The 8,910-nt window shown below is 40.1% G+C and overlaps 1 protein-coding gene across 3 annotated transcripts in view; it reads left to right on the forward strand.

Moving 5' to 3' along the window:
- Nucleotides 1–8,910, forward strand: part of LOC134752283 (peripheral plasma membrane protein CASK) — a 388,960-nt gene that overhangs the window by 19,709 nt on the left and 360,341 nt on the right. The window lies entirely within an intron of this gene.

An 8,910-nucleotide genomic window follows, 5' to 3' on the forward strand; every position in this document is an offset into this window, starting at 1 on the left:
AATATGGATATAAAAGTAAAATATAAAAACACTTACAAAACAATACAAAATACATATAAACAAATTATAAAAAACCTAACCTAGGGTGCCGCCAGCAGCGGGGCAGGGCCCAAGCTGCCGGTGGTCAGGGCCGCAGAGAGAGGAACCGGCGGACTATCCGCGCCGTGTCCAAGATCACCGCCTTCTGCATCTGACCCTTGATCCAACCACCTAGCGAGAGTCTCTCAAGGTGTTGGTCGAGACTCTTCGCTATGAGACCGTTCGCTGAAACGACTATCGGGACAATGATCGTCGAATCAATATCCCACATGGCGGTTATCTCGTGAGCCAAGTCTAGGTACTTACTGGACTTGTCCTTCTCGGCTTTCACGAGATTCTCATCATGGGGGATGGTGATGTCGACGAGCACGGCTCGGCGCTGCGATCGATCTATTATCACAATGTCAGGCTTATTGGCTACAATAGTCCTGTCAGTGATGATAGATCGATCCCAATAGAGCGTGGCACGGCACGACCATTCTCGAGAACTGGCACAGGTAAATACTTGTAGTACGGTACTTCGCGGTCCACAAGGTCATATAGAAGAGCAAGCTGCTGGTGAATAATCCTGGCTACGAGATTATGTCTGTGCAAGTACTCGCCGTTAGCAAGATGAGAACAACCGGAAATAGCATGTACCAATTATGGATCTACTGATGTCTATTTTATTGAAATTCACTCAATAGTTTAGGCGCTAGAAGTAAAAATATGATTTACTATTCGACGTCCTCTCAAGGCGGCTGTATTGATTTCTCTTTAATAAAACAAGTATAAACAGGTTGTGAAAGGCAAGAGGAATCTACCGATATGTACCGGGTGTACTGATTTTCAGTATTTAAACCCATAACCCTACTTTCTGTTTAACACTAGATTAAGATTCTGCTTGTAGTACTAACACTCTATGGATGCATTTGTCCGAAATAAAGAAATTTTATTATTATTATTAAGTCGCAGTCGAGTAAAATGTTGATATTGGGGTAAAACGTGTACAAATGTATAGACAAAAGTGGAATTCATATTCCTCCAAGTTTCATATTAAGAGAATATCCCCTCACAGGGTATAAGTGCTAAATCTGGATTCAGCTATTATTTTCTATAACAAGATGTATTTTTTCCGCAAAGATATCTAGGACTTTTTTGTGTAGAAATTAATAAGCTTTTATGTTGCCTTACACCATATTTTCATAGAGAACGTATATTTAGAGTAAAACGCAAATTTCTCCAGGATGGTACACATTTTCCAAGATGGCTGCGATTCCTCGAGGTCCCCAAATGTCAAATAGTGTGGACATGAAAAAGAGACCTTTAATTAACATACATACTATTACATACCAAATTTCATAACTTTGGAAGGATTTCGAGGTTAGACTTAATCCGATTGTGCTAAATACACTAATAGCCAAAATGCAAATAATTTTTCGACAAACGCCAATCTAAATCGGGATGACATACACGATTTATTTTTCGATTGGAGTTTTCTATAAACGATTGTTTTGGCTTGGCTTAGTCCTTAGCTGCAACTTGTATGGAATCAGTTTATAATAATTATATTTGTTTGACCTCTGTCTGTAGCTCGAAAAAAATGTCGTTTAATTTTATCTCGAAAAATTTAAAATACCTCTGTAAGTCGAATAACACAATAAAGACGTTAACCTAACGAACCTGTGAACCTCTTTACGGAGAGCAAGAACCTATAAAAAGCTCTCTTAAGTCGATATCCTCCATAACGGTCTAGCAAAATTGTCAAACTTTCTACACGTGCGGTCTGTGGGCTAACTTTACGCAGAGGGCGTACGGCGCTCTGCGTGTTCAATACAATGATGCATTTAGGATGCTGTTCAGGTTGCCGCGGTATTGTAGTGCCTCAGCGATGTTTGCTGAGGCTCAAACAGACTGTTTTTTTGCCATCATGAGGAAGCGATGCGCATAACTCCTCAATCGCAGCCGAAACAGCACGAACAGCATCCTCAGTACGCTGGCGCAGCGTTGGGACTCGCCCCTAGTCAAGCGGTACATGCAGCTACACGCACCTGTTGCTGCTCAGCCGCGAAAGTTATAAATGTAATGTTCTGTTATGTAATGTTTTGTTCTGTTTGTTTTGTCCAATTGTTTGTTTTGTCTAATTAATTGTAATACTAACTCTAGATTAAGTTATTGTATGACCTAACCCTATGGACGTCAAGTTCGAAATAAAGAATTTCAATTCAATTCAATAACACGAACTTATTAGCGTTTCCCTTGCCTTGAAATAGATAGTTATGAACCGCCAGATGAAAAGAAATCTTAATTCCGTCATTATTTTTTGCAATAATATACCTATATTTATTTCTAAGCTTAATAGCATCGTTCGCAGACGTTTCTGCTTGATACAAAATTAATATACATACAACCTTAAAGTTTTCTCAATGAATAACAATTGAAATCAATGTCAAGTGTTGGCCTTGTAAGTCTTAGGGTCAGTTGCACCAAACCGTCTGTCACCGTTTTACCGTTCGCTAAATTTTATTGTATGGAAAGTTTCATAGTTCTCTGCTGCTTGACGTTAATCAGTCTGTTAATTGTGGTTGGTGCAACTGGCCCTTATTTGATCCACTCGCAACACTCTACGTAACGTTAAGCACATATCATTTGATCGTACCTTGTTTTTCCTATATCCTCGACCTCACTAAAGTTTTATTAGAACATTCGGGCAAAGAATACAAAATGAGTTAGCCGTGTAAACAAACTCAGACGTATGGTACGTGCAGGTTCTTGGGTCGGAAATGATTGAGTGATCGAGCTCTTGAGAGGTGTTTAAATACTTATCTGCGGGTAGGAAGTGTTGCGTGGGTGAACTGCTAAAAGTGAGCGTATTTCAGAAAGTTGTTGTGATTCTGGAGGTGCGTGTCATTCACCATATCTATTTACAATAAAAGACGAACTAGTGATGCACCGATACGATACTATACGGCCCCGAAGTGCAAAGTGCAACAAGTACTTACGTATGCCATGAGTTATGGCTGATAATCGTATTATGAGAGTTGTTGTCCAAACTTATTGATTAACCTGTGCTCACGTCTCACAGAGGCACTGTAGGGCACGAGCAGTATAACATTACTAGCTTTAAATATCTTCAGGGGCTCATGCACAAATCAAGCGAGGTTTGTGCTCAAGCCCTTGAGACCCCATTAGAACTTACGTTCTATTAGAAAAAGCAGCCTCGAGTGTCTATCCCTATGAAGTCACGATCACGAGATTATTCATCTTTCTACTATTAGGGCGTTTCTACTATGTTGCAAGGCTCTCGCTTAAAAAATAAATACTTCCTTGCAACACCTTTGAACTTACCTAACCTCCCTTAAACCCTTAACCTAACCCAAGGAAAGGGTCCCTTCTTTCTTTTAGCTTCCGTTATGATACTACAAGTTTCAAGTGTTGTAAGTTGAATGCACTAAAAAGATCATAGAACTGAATGTCCACAACTAGAACTTAGTACCAAGTGCGATTTCAGAACGTACCACGAGCACGACCGTAAGCGGAAACTTATATTGCGGAAGTTACGAATGCGGTTTCTAAGCGTATTCCATTTACGAGTACGGGGCATGTGTTGTTCTTATAAAAGTTTTATATTATGCGATCGTATTTCTTAATTTACCTACATCGGCGGGCCAGGAAACATACTGTGGGTTCTTCAAATAGTGCTCTGAAGTCACGGTATTTACGTTTTCGCTATTCTCGATCGTAAAAACTGGCCAGGTGCGAATATGGTTTCGCTTTATTAGTGTTTCGTACTAGGTTGTGCTAGCATTTTATGTATTATTGCTATAAATAATCCGTATTTTATGATTTTATTAAAGCTCAGTACTTACCTAAAGCGAAACTAGAATAACATAACCCAATTCTTTGTGAAGCATGAAATATTGATCCAAAAGACGTAAAATGGAACATGTTAATATTGTAATGTAATGTAAGGTACTAAAATATGACCAGCGGACCGTCTGATCTCCAAGATAAAGGCAAAGCGTAGCTGTCGAATCTGAATATCATATTTTATTCGTTATCCCGTCTTGTGTGTCCATTATACGTGCATGTAGTATATTTTTAAAGGAAACGTTCACGGGATACCTAATGTTCAAAGGGATGGTAACATTTTGTCACAATTTCTTTACATGATTGTAAAGAAGTAGATAAAACAACATTTCACGAACGCGATATTTATTTTCGTAATGCTTTTGGTGTTGTCACATTATGATCTCTTTTTGATCATCAACTATAAATCTACCGTTTGACTGAGGCGGTTGGTAAGAAGTTATTATTATCAGTTACGAACTGTTAGAAGGCATTGCTGCATGAAGCTGATTTGTATTAAGGGACACCATTAGTTGCCGGCTACATATTGCAGTGAAAATATGGCCCGTTTAGAAGCCCCTTTATGTTGAGCAACTAAAGATGACATATACAGGGTGGAATTTCGTAATGGGTCAGTGAGGGCAGCTACCAGATCCCGTGCTGCTACGCGAAAACGGGTTTAGAAGACCATCCCTCGATTTCAAATTAATGAAGATTGGCGTTTACAGAATTAGGAAAAATCATACAGGTTGCGAGAAAAAGGTAATTTTTGCCAAAGAATTTTTTTGATGCCAATCGATCCCATTCCTATCCAGGATCAAAAGCTTGTATGGGACCAAAAAAAAACTGCTAGAAGAGCCACAAATCGGGGAAAACTTTTCCCATCGGCAAATTGATAAAATCTTTTTTAACTGAGAGAAAACAATCGGTTGAAGTTAAGATTAATGGAATACGACAAAGATCATCTGCTCATAACGTATCCATCGGCGTTCCACAGGGATCCGCATTGGGTAATACTTATAAACGATTTATGGACATTGAACATAGACGGAAAAATGATATTGTATGCTGATGACACATCAATTGTAGTAAGTGCTGAAACATACGAAGAACTGCAAGTAACTTAAAACTATTCACACATGTGAGAACTGGTTCAAAGCGAATGGTTTACAGTTAAATTCAGAAAAAACTAACATAATGTTATTCCAACCGCGTAAACCTACAACAACACTACACGTCACCTTAAGTGACAATAGAATAATATTCATATTCATATTCATATTTTTTATTAGTATTAATCATACATTGTCATGGATGCGTAATTTACATTATTAATATTATTATTTACAATAGATATGTCAGAAATATGTGCAATTAAAATTGGGTTTCATTAAACATTAGAATAACAATAATAACAAAAAATAATAATAATAATTCAATTGTAAATAAAATAATCATACCCCGTTCCAATACGTTAGGAGTGATCCCAATTAGCCTTCCAGAAATTCCTTAACCGAGTAATACGCCTTTTGGATCAGGAAACACTTGAGTTTTCTTATAAAAATGGGATCTGATGCAACATCCTTTATATCAGACGGTAACCTGTTATAGATGCGTGGGCCTATAATTTGGAAGCAGTTACCTGTTTTTGCAAGCCTGTGCCTAGGTATTACTAGTACCTGCGTTCGTCTTGACGACTCACGCATAGTAGAGATGTAAAGGTGTTTCCTGCTCCGTCGGATAAGTTTACCCACCTCAAATATAAAGAGCGAGGGAACCGTTAGGATGCGTAATTTAATAAAAAGCTCTCTTGCTGGTTCGTCAGGTGTTACTCTGCATATAGACCGGACGACTTTTTTTTGAATAATAAAAGGGCGATCACGGTCTGCAGCTAAACCCCAAATATCGATTCCATAGGAAAGATGGGAGTGAAAATAAGCGTAGTAGGCTAGTAGATTCTTTTGAGACAAGGAGCCTTTGAGTCTGGTTACGGCATAATAAGCAGAGATTAACCTAGCACAGAGGGAATCAATATGCTCCTGCCACTGCAGTCTACCGTCTAGAGTGAATCCCACGAATCTTGCGGAGCTCACGGCTTCAATGTTTGTGTTTTGTATTACTACAGGGTTTAAGTTTGTGGTCTGACTTGTAGCCAATGAGAAGTCCAGAATATTCGTTTTTTCGAGGTTGAGCTGCATGCCGTTCGCAGTAAACCAGTGCAAGAGCCTCACTATTACCGTTTCGACATTGATACGGAGCTCATCCTCACAGTCCCCACTCACTACGGCGCAGATATCGTCTGCATACATAATAAGCTGCGTGTGAGAAGATAAAAATGGCAAGTCATTCATCAGCACCAGAAATATCGTGTTACCAACATTGGACCCCTGAGGTACTGACCGGTCACCAATATCACCTGGTTCCGAGGCATCACCAGCCACTTCTGTTCTTTGGGAGCGGTTGCTAAGGAAGGAAATAATGAAATCTAGGGTCACCCCACGCACGCCATAGTGTTCAAGTTTAGCTGCTATCAGTTTGTGATCAACAAGGTCGAATGCGCGAGATAGGTCGAAAAGTATAGCGGCGACTCGTTTTTTGGATTCTAGCCTGCCTAGAACGTTCTTTACCACCTCACGCGCTGCCTCAACCGTCGATCGACCAGCCTGATAAGCATACTGCTGAGAGCATAACGATTCATTCGACCTAAAGAAGCTCATCAGCCTATCACAAATTCCCGTCTCAAATATTTTTGAGATGGCGGGCACCAACGATATCGGACGATAGTTTTTGAATTCCTTCTTGCTACCTTTACCCTTATACACAGGTGTTACTTTTATACTTTTTAAAGTGTCAGGATAAGAACCGTTCGCTATTGAGGTATTAAGATGGTTGCATAGCAGGTTTAGGAAAATGTAAGGTAGTTTACGCAGGGCAGATGTGGGGAACCCATAAACGTCTTTGGTGGCCTTCGATTTAATATTTTTAATAATTTTAACCAGCTCCGGTGCCGTAAATGGGGTCATAAACATAGTGTTCAGTACGGGTGGTCTTGAGGTGCGCAACAGTTTCAGAGCCTCGGGTATGTTGGGCCTGGTTGGTGTATCGCGCACCACCGCCAGGTAGTGCTGGTTGAGCGCGTCCGCCAGCTCGCGACTGGAGCCCTGCGATCCACACACAGCATGCCTAAGCACACAAAAGTCGTCTCCTGACAGTCTACCTTTATTTATTTCTAGTTTAATCGAGTTCCATAAGGCGCTACTTTTATTATCACTGGATTCTATATTTTTATTTATAAACGACCGTCTAGTTTTAGTAAGTAGACTATTATGTTTGCATTTATGAGCGTTAATTAATCGATTTAGGTCAGCATTTAAGGGATGTAATCGCTTGAGCATTCCGAGAAACAAAAGAAACTGTTTACTTTTTACAGTTTCGTCATTACTCCAGACGGAATCCTTAGATCGCACCAAAACAGACTTAAAAGGGCAGTGAAGATTAAAGTTCGTTATAAAGACATTATAAATATCATCAAAGTTAAATTTATTAGAGTCAAAAAAAATTGACCAGTCGTATAGTTCCAAAAACTCGATAAATTTTAGCATATGACAGCCGTTAATTATACGTTTTTTTACCCGGCGCGCGGTACACATATTTTTGGGTGTTGATATTACAACACAAACCGCACAATGATCACTTATATTAAATTCCAACGGGTATGTTTTGGTGCAATCCAAGGGAAGGTCCGTATAAGCATGATCCAAACTGGTTCTGGATTCACCCTGTATACGAGTTGGGAAGTTTACCCTAGAAGACATATTATACCTAGCTAATAGCTCACGGAGTAACCTAATCTCTTTTGATCGTTTCAAGGAATCTACATTAATATCTCCCATTATTAAAATGTCCGCACTGTCCTGACTAATATCGTTTAGTAGTAGTTCTAACTGATCAATAAATATATTAAAGTCACCCTCCGTATTGGAACGGTATACACACAAAACAATAACATTATAGTTTACAAGTTGCACTGCCGCTATCTCAATGTGCATTTCAATTGAGTATTTTATGCCTAAATCACTCCTGGCCAACACGGAAACACTGTTATGCGCGTATATACAAACACCACCGTGAAGGCGATTTTTACGGCAGTAGTCAGAGATTAAATTATAATTCATTAAACTTGTAACAGCAATCTCGTTAGATGTTAACCAGTGCTCAGTTATTAACAGTAGATCGTATTTTGTAGCTCCTTGGAGTATGCTTTCGAGAGAAGTAGTCTTACTGCGTAAGCATCTAACATTTTGGAGTAGTATATGCAGTTTATCACATTCACTATTCATGCGCTGCACCTGGCTGTTGCCCGTTAGCTGATGGACAGTCGACTGGGGTCGGGCTGCAGTGGTCGCGGTGCGCGGGCGAGCCGCTCCGGGCGGGGCGGCGGGGGCGCACGCGAAACCAGTTCGCAAACTTCACTCCGTGCGGCCACACCGCCGGCGAAGTAAACCGCTCGAGTAAACTTTCTGGCATTCCGATGATAAATGAAGCATGCCTGTTAGTATTTATTTTCCTCTTTTCGACGAAGTACTCTGTAGAATTATCGACTTTCTTCAGGAAATTCACAATATTTTCTTCCGTTGTCTCAGGCCTGAAAGCCCACGCTTGAATATACTTAATCGATTCTACAGTCTGAATGTCCTCATCAGATTGTCCGGTTCCAACAACGACTTTATTTATTTTTCTTTTTTTCTTGTTACTGTGTTTCGTCCATGGGCCGTCATCTTCATCGTGCACAATGGGGTGCTGGTTCTCCTGGATTAGCACAGTGGGCGTAGCAGGGGTGCAAGTGTCAGTATCAACTTCTGCGGTCGCTGTTTTCGTGGCCCCAACACTCGTGACAGATTGTCGTAGGCTATCGGGAATACAAACAGTCGACAACGTTAGGCTTCTTGGATTTCAGTTGGATGTTGCATTAAAGTGGAATCTCCACATAGATTTGGTCTGCAGTAAAATTGCGAAGGGTATTTATGCAATGAGGCAACTCAA

Source organism: Cydia strobilella, chromosome 2, assembly GCF_947568885.1.
Source record: "Cydia strobilella chromosome 2, ilCydStro3.1, whole genome shotgun sequence".
Lineage (NCBI taxonomy): Eukaryota > Metazoa > Arthropoda > Insecta > Lepidoptera > Tortricidae > Cydia > Cydia strobilella.